The sequence below is a fragment of the Zonotrichia leucophrys genome, chromosome 4, assembly GCF_028769735.1.
Source record: "Zonotrichia leucophrys gambelii isolate GWCS_2022_RI chromosome 4, RI_Zleu_2.0, whole genome shotgun sequence".
In the NCBI taxonomy this organism is placed as follows: Eukaryota; Metazoa; Chordata; class Aves; order Passeriformes; family Passerellidae; genus Zonotrichia; species Zonotrichia leucophrys.
The window spans coordinates 59,938,630-59,958,179 of record NC_088173.1 but is presented as its reverse complement, the minus strand read 5'-3'; the positions used below and the strand labels follow the sequence as shown (position 1 = coordinate 59,958,179).

The 19,550-nt window shown below is 41.7% G+C and overlaps 1 protein-coding gene and 1 long non-coding RNA gene across 3 annotated transcripts in view; both read left to right on the top strand.

The window, feature by feature from the left end:
- The window catches only part of PPARGC1A (PPARG coactivator 1 alpha), a 368,866-nt gene that overhangs the window by 194,403 nt on the left and 154,913 nt on the right, over positions 1 to 19,550 (top strand). The window lies entirely within an intron of this gene.
- Positions 10,787 to 19,550, top strand: part of LOC135447093 (uncharacterized) — a 58,547-nt gene continuing 49,783 nt past the window's right edge. The window contains exon 1 of the long non-coding RNA XR_010440002.1: positions 10,787 to 10,855. This is a non-coding gene — a long non-coding RNA (uncharacterized LOC135447093). The remainder of the gene's footprint in view (positions 10,856 to 19,550) is intronic.

Genomic DNA, 19,550 nt, shown 5'->3' with positions numbered 1-19,550 from the left:
TATAGGTTAAGCAGCCAAGCTTGAGCATCCTGCTTTAAAAATTCTGGTGATAGTCGTCATCTATCATACCTTTCAGCCAGCACACTCGTCATGCTGTGAGAGGTCTGTGCGGTAGCTCCATGCACATGAATAAACATCAGCTTACTAGTAAAAGAAGGAAGAAGCTTACAGTTTTTCTTTCAAGGGGGTATATAGTTTGGAAATAGATCCCATTCTCTCTCCACAAAGAGAGTTTTCTCCTCAGTGAATAAAACCCAAATGTTGCTAAAATGATAATTCTGTTTTTATCACTGAATTTCAAATTTTTGTCTTCTGTTGTTCTCATCATCTTGAACTTTGCTATAGTGGTCTGTATCTATTTTTGATTTTTTCATGGAGAGAGGTGGGCTTTCTTGCTCTTAGCAGACCTTCAGAACATATTTTCAACACTTCCCATAACCCTTTTTCCTGATGTTTCCTTGGGAACAGCTTCTGACATCTGACAGATCTATAGCTGTCACAAAGCTAGCAGAGTTTTACCACAGACCAGGCACATATTTGGGTGACCGCAACTGTGCTGATAGACTAAAGGTTAAGAAATCTATAAGGGTCTAGATGTCAATATTTAAAGAAAAAAGTCCTGCATATTTATAGAAACAAATGGATTTTCCTTCACATTTACCCATCCAGGGAAAGTTGTGCTCTCTGAGATGACAGAGTAACTCCAGTTGGTTTAAAAGCGAATTTTTCTTCTGCAACTGAGAGCAAACAGTAATCCAAATGTTCTGAGAAAGGAGCAGTGCGCCGATCCCAACAACTTGTCAGAGCTACGAATCCTTCTGCTGACATACTGAGATCTTGAAAGCCACAATTTTCTTCCTAATTGATGGCTCAATCAGAGTATGGCCTCTGTCTCAAGCTTACATTAAGCTTTGTCCTTGATGTGCTGAGTTACTGTATGGCCTAAAATATGCTGTCTGTATTGCAGAAGGAGGGGTACAGGGCAAGAAGGATGTAAGTCATTCCAGAATAATTTGGGATCTTTCATCAAGATAGGCATGCAGTTGATGGAAAACAGGCTTTTTTTCAGAGCTTTCAGCAGTTTGATGATCGTTTCCTATGGAATAATAAAAGCAGACATCTCTTGCCATTTTCATTTAATTTTTAGTTCTCATAAACATTTGTGGAGAGAAGGAGTAATTTGTCTGAAATGAGAACTTATCAGGCTTTCAGAAGACTGGCAACACAGCAACACATGGTATAAAGTGCAAGAGACGCAATAACCTCTCATCTCCTTTCCAGTATGGTCCATAAAAATAATATTAATTGGAAAAGAACACTGGGTAATCACTGTACATGTATGTGGATTATATGTGCAGGTGTACATCTGTCCATCTGCATGGGCATGTCCACATAGTGTGTTCACATCTTCAAGCTATGGCAGAGCTGAAGAGTGAATGTTTTGGAAAGGGAGATTTAGAAATCCCTCTGTGAAGTAATATGTAAAATTTTCATATTACTTTCTGTTCTGTCTACAGTAGCCTTTCTTAAACCTTGTAAAATTTCCAGTTCCTAATTCAATAGTTTCATAAGTATTTGCTCTCTCAGATCTACTAAAACAATGCAAAATGTTAAGCCATCAAAATTTTTGTGTTTTGCTTCTTCCTTGTTTCATGAGAACATAAATGCCATTCTGTGTTGATAGAAACGTAAGCAAAAGAACCTGCAGATTCTTTTATCTTTTTTTTAAAATTTATTTTTATTTTTCCTGATTGCAGTAGTGCTGGTGGCACTGTTGTTCTGTGTTGGCAGTAGCCAAAGCAGTGCTATTAAACACCCAGTGATTCTAGCATGGAACATAATCTGCTACTTCTTGTCTTATTTCACAAGTCTTCCCTGTGTTCCTCCATGATAATGGATGTGAAAGTACTGGAAAATCAATCTTGGTTGCTCAAAGAATGCAAGATTCAGGTGTAGTACACCCAATAGCACCATTGTGCTATGTTTGCTGTGAAAACTAAATACCTTCAAATGGTGAAGTGGATTACATTTTTTTTGTGTATGTGTTTGGGGTTTTTTTGTTGTTGTTTTTCTTTGTTAGGGTTTATTTTTGGTTGGTTTGGGTTGTTTTGGTTTTGAACAAATGAGGAATGTATGTGATTCAGTTATCTTAGACCAATAACTTCTGAAACTTAAATTTTTATTGTTCTACTGAATATTGAATTTTCAAGACAATGATTGTAAAAAGGTATACTGCTGGATTAAGTGTGTATTTTATTGCCTGTTGTGATACTTAAGGTCCATGGCTGCAAGCACCATGGTTCAGGGATGGGTGGGCTGGATGGACTTCCAGCCCCTCCATCCACATGGGTTACCATGACAAAGGATATTGTGCAGGCTTCACAACATGATTGGCAGAATCTGAGCAGAAGCATATAAACCGGAAATTCTTTATCAGTTCTGCCCACAGTTGCTGTTTTGGCTGTTGCTTTATTTGGTTTCATACATGTAAAATATATGCATCATGCTTCCAAAGGTGATACTGACAAAGGGAACTGTTATCTAGGAGTATTTGTGAGAAAATGAGTCTTACACCTGAGGTGGAGGCTGCTGGTGAATGGCAGTGCAGTTATCTCTTGGGGTCCTTAGGCTCTGGTGCTGGTGTTTGGCTGACTGTGATGTTACATGGGCAGCCTCTGACCTTCCTCAGGCCATGCTGGTGTGCCATGAGGGACTGGCCTTCAGCAGTGGTGGGTGGACACGCCGATCCCACTCCAGGCTGCTGGCAGGGATGAGGGTTCGGCTTTCTACCATGAGGACAAAATGATTTGCCTTATTTTCCTCGCACCACAGGAAGTGTTCTCTCCTCGATGCTCCTCATCAAGTGGAGCAGAAGGGGAAAATTTCCTTGTGAGGCAAGACAGTGCCAGTCCTTCTAAAAGCTGGGATCAGGCTCGTAGCCATAAGAAAGGAGACACAGATGCACCAGGATAGTACGAGGTGTCTTTTTGATAATAAAATACCTAATTAGTGTAAAGAGTGATAGGACTGATGTGTGATATTGTATGGACTGTAGTTTTAGAAATCAAACACCCTAAGACTAAACCAAGGGAGAGAGGGAGAGGTTCTACCAACCTTGGCTATTTAATACCCTGGGAAATGCACTGTGCATGTTGTGCTTAGCTTGCCATTGCTCAGTACTTTAAGCCTGTTCATAACCATTCACAGCACTTAAGATCTAAAGATACACTCATCCTTTGATAGGACAAGGTCAATTATTCTCAATTTATTGCTGGTACCGAGGCATTTATGTAGTTTTATTTTTAAGCTCAGTTTATGTTTTTCTAGCATTAAAGACGTTTGATAGTAAAACCGAACATTTCATTTGAAGATTACTTGTTCTGTGACATATTTATATTAAAAATGTGCATGTGTGTATTCCTGTAAATGATACAACCTCTATATTTTGGTTTTGCCCGGACACCACTTAGCTTCTTTTAAACATGCTAATAGAAGGCTGTGCTATCCTGAGGTATGAATGTGAAGTGTGCTGATGGGCAGACATCTGGGTCTGAGAATGACATTAATTAAACTGCCAGCTTTTTTCACTGGATTTGTTCTTAGAATCATTCAGGCTTTGCATTTTCCCCTTAAACTACTAGGAGGAGCATCCAGAGTCACCTTTTATACTTTCATCTTTTAATACCAGTGTTTGAGAAAAATCTGTACATGGGCGGCACTGTTCCTGCAAAGCCTTGGAGGGAGGCAGGATTAAATCCAGCCCTGTGTAATGAACCACATAAGCATGGGTGTAAGAAAAGCTTTTATTAACTTTCTAGCTTGATAGAAATACAGGGTGGAACGGAATGGAATGGAATGGAATGGAATGGAATGGAATGGAATGGAATGGAATGGAAGGAACAGAATAGAATAGAATAAAGACTCAGTTGCAATGGGCCTACAATGTCCATCTAGTTGAGCTTTGTTCAGTTCAGGGCTGACCACAATTCAAAGTGTGTTACCAAGGACATTGTCCAAGTGCCTCCCAAACACTGCTGGGCCTAGGGCATTACTCGCCTCTCTAGGAAAACTAATTCAGTGTTTTACCACCCTCTTGGTAAAGAAATGCTTCATAATGTCCAGTCAAAATTTCCCCTGCCACAGCTTTGAACCAATCCCTCAGGTTCTGGACTGGATCTCAGGGAGGAGAGATCAGCACTGCTCTCTTCACCTCCCCTCTTCAGGTAGCTGTAAAGAGCAATGAGCTCCTGGTTTGCTGATAGAAACCTGGGGGCTTCCTGGCTCATGCTGTGCTGGAGGTTTTTTTCTGTACCGACTCAGATCTTCTAAAAATTTTTATTCCTGGCAAGGGGCTTTTTGACAACTGGCAAAAACAATCAAGTAATATTTTTGACTGTGCTATATGAATAACTTCCCTGTTTATTATTCTCTCAAAATCTATAAGGAAACATCTGTATTAAAGAAGTATTTCTCAGGCATACAAGCCATATTTATTTTCCTTTTACATATAAATCGTATTTGATTTCTATGAATTATATTTTAATTCATAAGAAAGCACTAGTTGCCATCATGTACTCACTTCTCTGGTGTTATCACAGTTTAAATGTTCCCTGAGAGCTTTGCACTGTTGCTGGTCTGCTTTTTGTCAGACTCAGGGCAATTATATGCCAGCTCTGGAGGCAGATAGTTGGCGCCTTAGAAGAAACTTTCACCTCCCTCTTCCCAGGTTATCCCAGGCAGAGTTTAACCTGTTTACATTTCTTTGCTAATTTAGTCTTTTACTTGCATAGAAAATTACTGCCAGGCATGCCTGAAAGAGGTGAACAAATTATCTTCAAAGGAAAAGAAAACATTTTTGGTTGTGTGACTGGTCTTTAAAATATGTTCCAGTGTATTTCAGATGGGGATGTGTGGCCAATGTGCAGTTCAGAGTTCATGAAACTTGTGGAATTTGTGCATCTCCTTACAAAAAAATTACAGTTGGGTTTTTTCCCCCTAAATAGTTCTGAATGATGAATCATACATCTCTCTCAGTCCTATCTCCCACAACATTGTGGCATGGAATTCAGCACTCCTCTTGTTGTGGCTGTTGGCTCATCATTTCTGTTTTGCTGGGGGATTGTCACAAACCCTGAATCTCATGCTGAGCTGGGAAGGAGAGCAGTTGGTCAGCAAGTTACCATTGGCATCTGCTGCTCCTTCCAGCAGATCCTGGCACGCTGCTCTCAGCCGACCCCCAGCCCTCGCCCACCCCAGGGCTGGGGCTGTGGGAAGGCAGTGCCACACAAGGCATGCCTACCTGGGCACTCCTCCAGATGCCTCCCTTTCATTCTTCTTTCTCCCCACCCACTTACTGCCAGAGAGTAAAAAATGGTAAACTTAGCTTTTCTGATTCTGAGAAGAATCCTCTCTTCTAATATTACTGGACTTGGGAACACTCATTGTTTGACACCACAAATTACATGACTAAACTTGGTCTTCAATAGGAATGCTGCACAGTTGTTCTACACAAGCTGTTGCAGGCTTCCTTGATCACTTTAATTGGAGGACAGGAGGTCTTCAACATTTTAAATAGCTGACAGAAGTATATGTTCTCAACCCCTTCCCTCTAGCTAAACCTGTGATGTGTCAAATCCGTCTCCAGGACACAGACAGTGCTGTACTTTTGAACTTTTACCATATTATCCGCTCTGCTTTGCCCTAAGCTGGTTTTCTGGAAAATGAGATGGATTTTGCTTCTTGGCAAAAATAACTATAGAGAGCTGGAAAATCCAAATGAGCTGATACATCTTTTGTTAGAGCTACTTTATTACCAAGCAAATTTTTTTTTTTTTGGTATGTTCACAGTATACATGCAGTTGTATATTTTCTCTATTTGGTTTTTATCATAAAGTCATCAAATAGTACATCTTTTTATACCTAAGGTAGAATTCATTTCAAAATAATGTAATGAAAGAGGTAAAATTTAATATTCCATGTTTTGGTTTTTTGTAGGAAATTAAAAATATTTTGGATATATATTTTTCAACTAGTAACATGAATTATAGGAGCTGATAAATGTGAGATTAATAGCTAAGAAAACAGTCATTTCAGATGGATAATTTAGATTTTTATCATTTATTAATCATTAAAGGTAAACCTGCTGTATAACTAATTTTAGTTTTATCAAGAAGATGAATTGTTTCAGCTAATGAATGTATAGATATTCTATGCCAAAGGCATTCGTAGGAATCTGTTAATCATTTAACTGTGTCATGGCATATGCTTTGTCTTCATAAAGCAATTAAAACATATAACTTTCTCCACTGAAAAGCATGTTGGTCTTCAGTGCCTACAGCAAATTAGGACAGCATTTGTCTTAAAATACACTTCAGAATTGCAGATACAGGAATTTAATGGGGATAGTGTCTCCAGGTGGGGGCTCTTGCCAGGCAGCCTGCACCACCACCATGTGAAGGAGGTGCTGTTTGCAGCGTTTCAGGGAGCTGATACAAACTGGTCCCCTCGGCTGAGTGGAGGGCTTGTGAATGGTCTCATCTTAATCACCTGGGTGTGCTTCCCTGCTTGGGTGGAAATGTGGGCATAAACATGTGAAAACCTCTTTTCCATTTAAAATCTTTGGGATGGGGCCTGTCTGTTGCATTAAATTCATGTAAGAAATGACCTCACTGGGACTAACTCTTGGCAAGGGTTTAGAGATGCTGCTGTAATACAAATAACAGTGCTGATTGCTGCTGGCCATTTTCCTGAGGTGGCATATGCAGTTGAACCAAAGCTAGGGGTTAGAGGGTAATAGTTGCACTCTGGGTTATTTTTAGTCCATCCTAGAAGAGACTGAGAAATTTTTAAAATGGATTTTTATATTTGAGGAAATTACAGCTTTCTGGAAAAACTTCCAAGCTGTGACAAAAACTGGGAGACAAGAGGGTGTTTAAATCTGGGGACTGGATTTCTATATTCTGGTCATTCAGTGCTGGTTGCTGCATCTTCTTTCTTCCTTCTGGTGAGGTGAATGAAAGAAAAGTGTGGATGTTGTTTAGTTTTATGCACAGCATTGTTGTAATGTCAGGGCAAATGCAGATAGAGATAGACAGAAAGCCAACAGTGGATAAATCAAAAGACAACAAGCACTCAAATATTCAGCGCTTGCTAATCCAGCTCTAAACCATCTTGTTTGGCTGGTTAACAACCTGTATGTTGCTGTACCACCTATACTGTGTTATTTTATTTATATCTTTAATACATTATCAGTAGGCGACATTATGGGTAAAACACTGTTGCTAAAAGAGAAGGGAAAATTATAGTTATTGCTATAATAAACAGCTTGAGAATATCTTTTTAAGAAGATTGCAGTGATACAAAAGGAAATAGCATGAGATTGCAACATCAATTATTTAGAACAATGTCATTATATTCATTTTTACCTTATTTCTTTTCTCAGAGACAAAGTTCAGCCTTTACAGCATCAGGTTCTGGAGGCATGAAATGCCTGCTTGGGTCAGAAGTCCATAGCTTCCTGATGAACCAGGTGGTGAGGCTGAGTGGGAGCATGTCCCTGGATGGATGAGGCAGGGGCTGTCCAGAGGGGGAGATGAGGGGTGCCTGGGTGCTCCCAGCATCGCTCCCCTGTGTCTCATGCAGCTGCAGCTCTGCTGGACAGGAGAGCTGCCACTGGCCTTAGCTTTTCTGGGACTTGGAGGAAAACAGTAATTTTAGGCCATCTTGCCCTAGTTTTAACAGGCTTCTGGGAATAAGAAAGGGAAAATGGATCTTTGTAAAGACTTAAAGAATGTGACTGAGAGGGAGGGGATGAAATCGGGTCCTTATGGAGCACTGAACCTGGTTTATAAATGGAGTGAGGAAATGTAAGTCATTGTGCACTTCTAAATTTGGGACTTTTGTATGGAGATTACTTAACTAAAGACAGAAACCTTTCCCGAAAAAGAAAATGCAATTGTGCAGGGCAGGTAGGAATGCTCAGGTTTCATTAGAAATGAAAGTAAAAGCAATAAGCAAACAAAAGAATAAAAATGTTTTCTTTTTTCCTTTTTTTCCCCTTTCATTTAATTCTGTTCACAAGTAAGAACTACTTCAGAAAATAAACTGAGGAGGTGCTACTAAGCATGCAGGTTGACAACATCACACCTCATGCTTATATTGATGTTTGGAAACAATGCTATGAACAATCCACTCAGCAATAGTTTTCTCAGTGCAAGTAAAATTTTCAGTGGCACAAACCTCGTAAAAATAAATGATATTTTATATAAATGCTGAGTGAATACACAGAAGCTGTGAATACAGTTAGGATAGCTGCCACTGCTTAAAGGTCAGTAAAGCATAGCATTAAACAGCACATTTTGTGTTCCCAGACACGTAACCCATGATAAATTTTATGCAGTACATTTCTGAAATACCTATGGACACATTTTTGTCAATAATTCACAATCCTTTAAAAGCTTTTTTTGCCTTTTGACAATCAATAGCAGGACACAGTGTCTATAAAAGTTGCTGGTACTGGACTTCCACGGTCAGTTTAATTGGAGGACAGATGATGCTGAACTCCTACAGCAGCTGATATGTCCCCAAGCCCTTGCTTCCAGATAAACTTATGAGATGCAAGCCCAGTTGGCAGGATATGTGCAGGACCTTTGGCCAAGTGCTCTGACCATTCTCTCCAGGGGAGGTTTTTATTGCTTGTTGTCTCCCATTGCAAGGTGATGGGTTTCTAAAGCAAGCATAGGAGGACTCAGAATGCATATTAGTATGAGACATTTAGTGGGAAATGTCATCTCTACGACACGATTTTTTCCTGCTTCTGTTTGCTAGTGTAAAGTCAGCAGAAGTAAATTAGCTGGCAGATTTCAATGGAGAATGTTACCTGTGTCCTCTGCCAGATAGCATGTGGAGTGCCAAATTAGAATTGATTTCTCAATAAAATTGAGTTCAGCCTCCTCAACATAATTTAAGACAGAATGACAAAATCTCTCTCACTCACTTTTTAATTTTATTATTTTTGGTCAGTTTTGTTCCTGGATATTTTTGCTGCCCTAATTGTTTGTTATTATATTCTTCCTCGAATCTTTTCCCTTGTCCAGGAAAGCAAAACCTCATCTGCTCTTATAAGCAATTGAGGAGTAAAGTAAAAGGGAAAGGACTTCTATACATCACCTCCCTTGTAGCTCCCCACACTCCCAAGACTCTTCTGGCCTCCAAGCCAGGAGCACAAGTTCTCTCTCTGTGCTGTGACTCAGATGCTGAGAGCACAACAAGCTGTTTACAGTCCCATCCTCATTTCTCCTTCCCACTCACAGCACGTTGCTTTGGGAACCACCAACCAACCTAATTAAAACAAATTTTTCCTATTGTGGGAGCAATTCCCCAAATGCTCCGCCTTGCCAGAATCATGCTGTGTCTGCTCAGTTCACTACCTCCATCCAGCTCCCAAAGATGCTCATCTTACTGTAAAGAAAATCAATGCCTTCTAATGTGGCATTAGTTCTTAAATTCAGCACATTTATCACATACACTTCTAGGGAACCTGAGGTAATATATGAAAGTGAAAAAAATATCTTCTTTTCAAAAATGCTTGCAGAGTAAGTAGCTTCTGAAACATTAGTGGTGCCTGTTACATAACTGGGTAGAAAAGCTATTCAGAACTAAATAAAGCAGGGGTTCAGGTGGGGAGGCACAGGTGGAAACACAAGATGGCAGCACTGTAAGGATTCCAAAAGATCTGGAAGTGTAACCACGACCTGGAATTTGCTGACTGGATTTCTGCAGCAGAAAAGGCATTGCACCCATTCATTATGCCTAGCCCAGCCTTACAGCCTTGCAAGGACAGCAAGATTTCAAGATGCCATTGAGACTGTCCTCTTTCCTCAGTGACCAGGACCTATTTCTCACCCCACATGATCTCAGGAGAGGTCAGTGAGGTTGCATGGCTGCGGCTGTTCAGATCAGTCTTCCAGAGCACTGAAATCTTCCATCCCTCAGCTCATTCTCTGGAAATCAAAGTGTAACATGGCTTCAGAAAGCACAAGCATTCATCTGCTCTCACTTGAGTGCCTGTAGTGTCTAGGATAGAATGGTGTATGTTTGCCAAACCTTTTTTAGCAAAGACAGAGTTTACAAGGAGTGCCAAGCAGTGTAGTAGGTCGGTGGCATATCTCAAAATACTTCTATTTTTCAGCTGTTCAGCTTTTTGCCCCTGCCTTCTAATTCCACCATTTTCTAGCTTTATTCTTCCATCAGAATGCCTGGACCAGCCATTTTTACATCCCCTTTTTTATCCATTTTTGGAGAGCTTCATGGAAATTCTCCCTGGTTGCAGGAGTAAGAACAGGACTCTTGTCCTTTTTTAATTTTTTTTTTTTTTGTCAAGTGAGATGGGTAGTTCCTGGAGTATTCAGTCTTCTTTCTCTTCTTTAATCATCCAAGCCATACTAGCATGTAGCTGTGCCCCATGCTAGGCTCTCTTTTCTTGCTCTCTTTTCTTTCTCCCTTTTGCTCCTCATATGCTGTGGTTCTAGGCTTCTTTGTTCTCACCTGTAGCCTGCTTATTTTTCTCTATCTGCATAAGTGCACCTAGCACATAAATCCTGCTTTACAGATTGTGAAGGAATAGAACGTAAGAAAATAAAGATAGTGCAGAAGGTAGTCTCACACCAAAGGAGTTGCAGCTGTACTAATCACCAAAGATTAGGAACAGGCCTGCCCTTAATAGGCCACAGCTGTGTCCAATGAGTGCCACAAAAGAGTGGGTTAGCTGGGTGAGGAGAGGGTTGGAGTTTGTTGTCTGTGCTGTGAAGAAGGAGTCCGTGTTGTGAGGAGCTGCCCATGAGCAATCACCAAGAAGGTACACAACTTTTGCAATACAAGAACTACAACTGATGTTTATTATTAAATCTTTGAAAGGACTGGAAATGCATAAGACTTTTTGCTACACTTTTACTTTTATTTGGGGAACAGATTTTTCTAGTAAGAGGCAGAAATAAACTCTGTTGGTACCGCATAGTGCAATGTAGGTGGCAAGCCACCAAGTGGCTGCCATAACTTCTGAAGAGCTTAAGTGCTCAGGCTGTGAGCAGTGGCAAACACTGAGCCATATGCTTAATTTTAAGTATTCTAGCAATTGAGTGGAGATGGATTATACTAGTAATACACTTAACTTCATCATATTCTAAACTGCCCATGGCTTGGTGGAGCATCTGAGTTACTTACACTCCCAGGTGGAAAGCTGTAATGGAGTAGGAAGTGAGATAACTGAAATATTGTCTAACTAAACTCAAGACTTTTGTTGGGGTTTCTGGCTGTTTGCAGAATGTGGGAGTGAGAAATTAATTTGAAGGGCTGGTTGAGTGTATATGCAGACTGGCTGCTGGATCATGTGGGTAATGGCTGTGCTTTCTGGGATTGCTGCTGCTCGAGAACAAGGTGATCATCCCAGGTGAAAGGGCTGAGATGTGAGGGCTGAAATGGAAGAGTACTCATCCAGCTCTGGAAGATGCTGTAGCAGAAACCTTCATGCTTCCCAGTGCCCAGTTCTTTTGTCCAAGATCTCTCTTAATTGCTTCTGTCAAAGGATAGGGGGGCCAGATGTTGGTGTAGTATATCCATTAGCAGGCTCAGAGTTCCCCTCATCCCAGTAGATTTGGTTCTGAGATCTCTCCTGAATACAGGCACAGGTTTGGGACTTGCCCTGCTTTCATTCTTTCCTCGCTGGCTGGAGAGAATAAATGGATTAACTAACACTTTTGAGAGGAGTCTTCCTGGCAGTTGTTGAGTCTCAAAATGTCGATTCTCAAGGCTGACTTCACGAGGGATTTAGTCCTATCTTTTGCCAGCAGGTTGAAATTGCCCTCTATGTTTATTGTATCAAAAAAAAAAAAAAAAAGAAAAAACAGAGAAAGAAAAAGAATAAAAAAACATCCAAGAGAACAGGGATTTGTAAAGGTGGGTTTTGGTGACTGAGAGCTTATCCCATGGAGTGTGTATAGTGGATGTGTAGGGTACAGCAGCACAGAAATGAAAAGTGCTAGGTCATGCTGTCCTCTTCTCAGGCACACACGAATCCCCTTGGTAGCGCAGGTTTATTTGCAGGAATGCTTTGTCCCTGAGTCACGCTGCTTGGGGAGAGGCTGTTACATATGCAAAAAGGAAAAGAAAATATACTTGGGTGCTTTGTCTTCTAGAATTTTCACCATTTCCCCAAGCTAGCTATTTTTGGTGAATAGGCTTGAACCTGACAAGCAGTATATACACCATGTGCTAAGTGTTTTTATTATTTAGTGTTTTATTTACTATTAATGTATTTTTTAGTAAGTATTGGGATTTTCAACACTTCCTTTGGGAAGCTGTTGTACATTCTGATAGATTTCACTGTCAAAGTTTTTTCGTGACAGTTTGTAGTTTCCTTTCCTTAATTGCTGCTTGTTACTTCTTCTTGTGTCCTCTTGTACCTAATTATAAACGTTAAAATGTCAATTTAGGAAAAATATCAGGGGAGGTTTCACAAGGGTCAGTGCTGATCACAATATTGTTTAATACTTTCCTAAACAATATATAGAGCAATACAATTTGCAGATGATGCCAAATTAAGAGGGATCATAAACACAGTGGAAGGCACAGAGAGAGAAAGAGATAACAAAAGGATATTGAGAGTTTAAAGAACTGTGCAAAAATTAACAAGATGAGATTTAATTTAGATAAAATACAAGGTCATACACTATGGGAGAAAAATACCAACTACATAATGGGAGATGCTGCTTGGAAAACAGCAATAATGGTGATATATTTTACATTTATGTAGCTTCTTTCATCTTACAGAGTCCCAAAGAGCTTTACAAATTATATAAATTAATATAGAAATGACACATAAGGATTATCTTATTCTCCACAGAGACACCTCCTGTGTTGGTGCAGAATATGACAGCTATTCAGCTGAACTCTGCAGTGATGTGTAACAGCTCAGGACAAAGTATTACAGGTCCCCTTGAAATGGCAGTAAAAGTTAAGGGAAGCCAGCATTTGTGCAGCAGGGCTGCTTAAAACTGTTCCTCTGATGAAAACTGCCAGAACTTTTTTTTTTTTTTAAGCTGCAGATGATTGAGATCTCAGTTTTACATCTGTCTTTACTGCAGTAGTGCAGAAATGAGCCCACTGACTACTGGTGGACACTGGCTGCAGAAGAACTCATTGTGTGAGGCAGTTGGGAAAAGCCATGAGATTTTTACTGGAATAAACAAATTTATATGACCTGTTCATTAAAGAACATTATCTGTAGTTAGTTGAGGGCTATTCATTTTCACATGGATAGGGATGTTTAACTGGAGGGTGTATAAAATGGGTGATGGGAAGGGAAGACACTTGAACTGATGGTTGTGGGATCTGGCCAAAAGGGATACATGAAGATGGAAACTATAAGGGATAACAGAGTAGAACAACAGGATGGTATGGGATTAATAACACAAGAAATATAACAGCGTGGGAGAGGCCAAGGTAAATTTCTGTAATGTCTCTGGTGCTGCTTACCATGGCCATGTTTTTCAGTAAATATACTTTAAATTGTGGCATATCAGGCACAGCAGAATTTGGAAGAATACTGTCTTATTTGGTGTTTCTGTCCTGCTAACTCTAGGCAGTACTACAAAGGTGGACCCTTTTTGCATTTACTGGCCTTTGCTATGTTTGTGTCTCGCAGTGGGGACACACTGCAGGCTGCGTGTAGGGTGGCTCCTCAGAAGCCGGTGCTGTGTTCTTTTCTGATGGTCCCATGCCGCCACAGAGTGGCTGGTGGCACAGTGCTCCCTGTGGGATGGGGGACCTGCACTCTCAGTGCTTGCCAGCCCTAACACACATGGGCTAAGATGATCTGCAGAGGGAGAGGTGCTAAGGAGCAACAGGATCTAAGGACTTAGAGGGGCCTGGTGTGTGCAGGGTGCTCCTCCTGCTCTCTGGGGAGCCCGGAATCTTTGCAGGATCCATGTCTGATACCTCTGATGCAAACTGCAAAATCAGGTCATTCCCTAGGTGACAACCAGTTGCATATGTCCCACCAAGGGATGGCTCTCTAATTGGGAATGACTCAGAGCCATTCCAGGCATCACGTTGTTTGTGGATTGGCTGTGGCTGGATGCCAGGTATCACTTTCCTCCTCAGCTCAGAAGAGAAATATAACAAAAGACTCCTGGGTCAAGATAAGAACAGGTAGAAATCACTCACCAATTACTGTTAAGGGCAAAATGGACACAAAGTGGGGAAATTAGCTTTATTACCAAATCTTTCAGAGTAGGATAATGTGAAGCAAAAGCAAATCTTAAAACAAAGTTTTCCCCATCCCTTCCTTCTTCCTGGGGCCAAATTCAGTCCCAGATTCTCTACCTCACCCCCACAGTGGCACAGGGGGACAGGGAATTGGGGTTGTGGTGAGTTCATCAGACATATTCCTCTGCTGCTCTTTCCTCTTCAGAGGGAAGACTCCTCGCACTCCACCCTACTCCAATGTGAGGTCCCTCTTACGGGAAACAGTCCTCCATGAACGTCTCCAAATTCTGGGCTGCAGTTCTTCACAAATTGTTTCAACTTGAGTCCCTTCCATGGTGCGCAGTCCTTTAGGAAGAGGCTGCTCCTGGGGATCCCCCAAGGGATCTCCCAAGTCCTGCCCACAAACCTGCTCTCCAGCATGAGCTGCTCTCTCCACTCTTCCACAGGTCCTGCCAGAACCTGCTCCAGGGGGGGTTTTCCGAAGGTTCCCAGCCTCCTTTGCGCATCTACCTCTCCCTTGTGGGCTCCTCCAGGGACTGCAGGTTGCTCTCTGCACCCCTGGAGATCTCCATGGGCCTCTGGGGCACAGCTGCTTCACCGTGGGCTGCACCATGGGCTGCAGGGGACTCTTCTCTGGCACCTGGAGCTCCTCCTCCCACTCCTTCACTGACCTGGTGTCTGCAGAACTCTTTCTCTCATTCTGCGTTCTCACTTCTCTTCCCATTGCTGTTGCACAGCAGTTTTTACCCCCTTCTTAACTATGTTATCCCAAAGATGCCACAGCTGTGGCTGCTGGGCTTGGCTCTGGTCGGCGGAGGGTCCCTCCTGGAGCCAGCAGGCACTGGCTCTGTGTGATGTGGGGGAAGCTTCTGGCTGCATTTCAGAACAGGCACCCCTCTAGCCCCTCCCTGCTACAAAAACTTTGTCATGTACCCCCCATACAACTTTGTCCTTCCAGGAAACCTTTTTTTATAGCCATGGCTTTTGTGTGCATGCATGTGTCCCGCTGAATATAGGTTTAGTGCTTTTACCTACTGCTCCAAATTGAGAATTAATCTGTCAGATTTGCCTCTCTGCTTTGTTTCTCTCTGTGATGCCATGTGGTAATATGTGGCTAAAGGGCAGAGGAGTGAGAAAGGATGATTTTTCTGAAAAGATTCTACAGTGCCTGTTTGAAGCTATGTATCTTTAATCTGCTAGATTTGATTTTTCTTTTCTGCTCAGCAAATAAAATAGAAGTTCTTTTCTTCCCCTCCCACCCACTCAAATATTTTCTATGCTCATTTGGCTCCTACACTCTTGAGGTTCAGCTAAGTGCTTCGAGGTGTAACTCCTTGTCCTGTATAACCATGCAAAGTGAATTTAAGTTGACATTTCAGTTTTGGAGTTTTTTACATTTGGAGTCCATACATTTGCAGTTGCATAATATTTTTGGTGAGCATCACTAGTGTGACCAGCTGCTACCACAGACTGCCTAGAGGACAGAACTCACAGGGTCTGATTTTCCACAAGCCTGCCCCTCGTGTCACTACTTGTTGCTGTGCAAACTGCCACCATTGTCCTTCTGCAGCAGTTTCACATCCATTTTGCACAGGGGTGACTGACTATAGAGGATGTAAGCCAGTGGAAAATCTACCTTGTGTTTCCTGCTCCATCTTAACCAAGGCACAAACCAGCACCCTCATAGTCTGGTGACTGTAAATCTCTTACTTTACTCCTTCTTACAAAGCTCATCTATATTGCCATGGTTAAGCTAGTGTGAATCACACTCAGCTTACCTCAGCTAAAATAAACTCCCTTTTCCTTCTCAATACAGCCCTCCTAGTGGCTGGGTGTTCAGGTGTTCATCTCTGTGCAGCTTGGCCAGTAGCATCTCCATGCTGCCAGGATCCACAAGCCTTAGAAAAATTGTGCTTTGGGGTTACTACTCCTACACACTGCAGGGGTGCTGGCTTTGAGCAAAAAGAATTCAAAACTGGATTTCAAATAAGTAATCTTGGGAAAGAGGGTCTGGGAGCTAGTGTGTTATGCTTTTAAAGTGTATTCAAAGTCCTTGCAGCTGTGTCTGTGTATGGAGTAGCTCAAGGTTTGTTCCGTTTTGGAAAGAACAAGCATCACCTTTAAAACCTAAAATGTACTCTTTAAGATCTTTTGAGGGAGCTGTCAAACCAGCGTCTCGTTTGCTTTTTATTACATCTGAGCAGTAGTTAAAACTGGAAAGGGAAGAAACCAAGCAGCTGAAGGACAGACTTTCTCTCCCCTGGTGCTGCAGAAGTGCCTGCTTCAGTCTTCTGCCATTTTGCTTGAGAGAGCTGGAGCACTTGAGTTATGGTGACATCTATTAGAATTCAATTAGTGGTAGTTCACTGACCCAAATTAACATTCTTTGTAGAGCTCAAGTCAGTGTATATGTATGCTATTTCCAGGCCAAATGGACCTGCATAGAAAAGAGGCTCTGAACCTCTGAGCTTGTTGGCAGAGTCTTAGTGACTGGATTCAGAGCACAGGCTTATCTAATGCCAGTGCTTTAGGCTGGCTAATAGAATTGCACATGTGTGGTTTGGTATTAAACTGTGCAGAGCTCTGGCTCGAGGTGAGTGGGGAGAAGAAGGACAATGGAGGACATGGTAGGGCCTTCCCTGCAGCCTCTCAGCTCCTCTCCTCCATCCTGGGGAAGAGCAGCTGCTGGGATGTGCTGCAGGTGGTGGCTCTCCACTGGGAAAGGCATCCTGCCATGTGGGGTGGGTTGGAATGTTTCTCTCTCACTTTACTTCTTACTTCAAGTCTTTCACAGGCTCCAGACAGCATCAGATCTGCCCAGGTCCTGGAGTGTATGTTGTATTAACCCACCTCTCTCATTCATGAAACTTTGCAGGTGCCCAATCCATGGATTTCTGGCTTTGTCCGAGTGACTTTGGCAGTGCCTTGCATTGTCAGGCCTGACTGTCATAGGAATAATGTCATTGCAGTCAGGAACAGGAATGCTGTTCAGCATCAGGAGAGGAAACTGAAGTGGTGTCCCACTTTGTTGCTTTATCATGGTCTATCTATTCAGTGACTTGAAATACTTCAGAGCTGTCCATGTGGTTGTGGTTTCCCTTCAGTTTTTTTTTTTTTTTTTGTTTAGAAAACTTTCTGTATAGTATTTACCTATGTTTGCAACTTAGGTTTGGGGGTTTTTTATGTGCTTGTATGGCTTTATCCCTCTAAGATACAACCAGCTATGATTTTAGTTGAAAAGAAAACAGGACTTATTAGCAAACAGTGGTTAATGATTGATTTTTAAAGGGGGGAAAAAAGTCTTTTAAAAATATTTTTTCACAGACTCTACTTCCATGCTGACATTTACACTAAGATGTTGGGCAGAGACTTGTTAGTCTGGATCTGTTCCCATGTGTCACTTTGACTAGTTTAAACTGTCACCAAGCATCTTAGAATAGTCAGCTTCATGTGTCTTGCGGATATCAGTCATTATAGTTCACATTTTCATTTTAATGACGACCGATGTAGATGTCAAGAAGTGTTGAGGCATTTGCACATTAAACTTACGGATATTTTCTTTTATTTAATGGGGTTTTGTCTCAAGATACAGTTAACTATTATAAGACTAAATTGCTCCTTGAGCAAGTGAACGTTTCCCTTGTGTGTGGATTTGAATTTGATCCACAGAGAACTAGTTCTTTTTGTGATGCAGTGATTTCCCTTCATTATCTGTGCCTGTTTGCTGTTTGGTAACTTGGATATACATATTTCAAATTTAAATACACCAATCCCTATGGAAAAACAGCTGAATACATGTCAGCATCTGTAGGGAACATTTTTCTGATTATGACTGTGCCCGTACAAGGTAGAACTTCAGAAAATCAGTTTTCAGTATACTTGAAGGCATTTACTTATCCAGCAGCACAGATGGCACTTGAAATGCTGAATAATAATTGTTGAGAGCCAAGGTAAACGATGGTGCAAATGTGAAAGCGGACACAGACATTAAAGTCTGTGTGAGTTGCCCTACTTGAATAGACAGGTGATGACATTTGCATGTGCAAACTCTGTTTTTACCTCTGAAATGATCAGTTAATGTGCTTACTTGCCTGTGTAGGTAGTGGGAGCAGAGGGCAGGGCAGCTGCTTGCAGAGGTGAGGAATGAAGGGTCCAGGATGTACTATAAACTCAAATTCCTGCTGGCCCTGCTTGGGAGTAATGGAATATGCCTTGTAGCCGTGGAAGTTCCAACCTTTAAGACACTTAATTACATTTTGGTTGCCTTAAGCTCTACCTGTATGGAATACAAAACCTCTATCCTACTCACAGGAGTTTGTCCAACCTTCAAAACCTTCTGCAGGTTTTGGTGGCACCTTGCAGTTTAGGCACAGCACATTTTTGTTGAAAATAATCATGCAGCCCAAATCAGTGTTGAATTCAGCTGTCCATTGCCCAGCTTGTGCTTTTCTGATATATGTGGATACTTTCGAAAAACCTGCATCTGTTTTCTCATAGAGCCCCTCCTGAATTCTGCAAGTTTTGCAGGTGCTGTGGTGCAGTGATCAAAGAGCCACGCTGCAGCAGCCAGGGTGTTTGTGGGGTTCAGTGCTGGACACAGGGACTGGGGGAGATCTGCTCTCCTGTTCAGTCACTTGGAGATGCTCTTTGAGCTCATGCTGGAGAGCTGGGCTGCCAAGGCACCCCAGGGACTGAATGCCTCTGTGGTCCTTTCTGTGCCCATAGCTCCTGAGGGCAGCCTTTGCCTTGGTAGCCAGAGGAAACAAGCAGAGGGAAGGTTAGGGTGGAAGTGTAAGGAAGCTGTAAATGTGGGGAAGCAATAAGCACGTTAGAGGCATGATGGATGTCAGTACCAGTTCACCATCAGCTTAACTCTGCCAGTTTTTTGTAGGCATCATAGTCATGGAGAGTTTTAAGTGATGCTGTTGTGCTGGAACTCATTGCTGACTGAATCTCCATTGATGCTTTTTTTGGAACCTTAAGTGTGCAAAACTCCACAACATTAGTGATGAACTGTGGTTTTTTGGGTTTTTTGTTTGGTGTTTTTATTCTGTTTTGGTTGGTGTTTGTTTTGATTTTGTTTGGGGGTTTTTGTTGGGTTTTTTTTTTTGGGTTTTATTTGTTGGCTTTTTTTCTTTCTGGTATCAAATGGTTATGTTTCTTTCCATCTTTTTAGGATTAAAATAAAAATTGCTGCAATGACAGCATCATTCACAGACTGTAGCTGACCATTGCACTCAGCAGCACCACGTTGGCTCTCTCTTCAAACCTCAGTTTCTTCTAAGTTT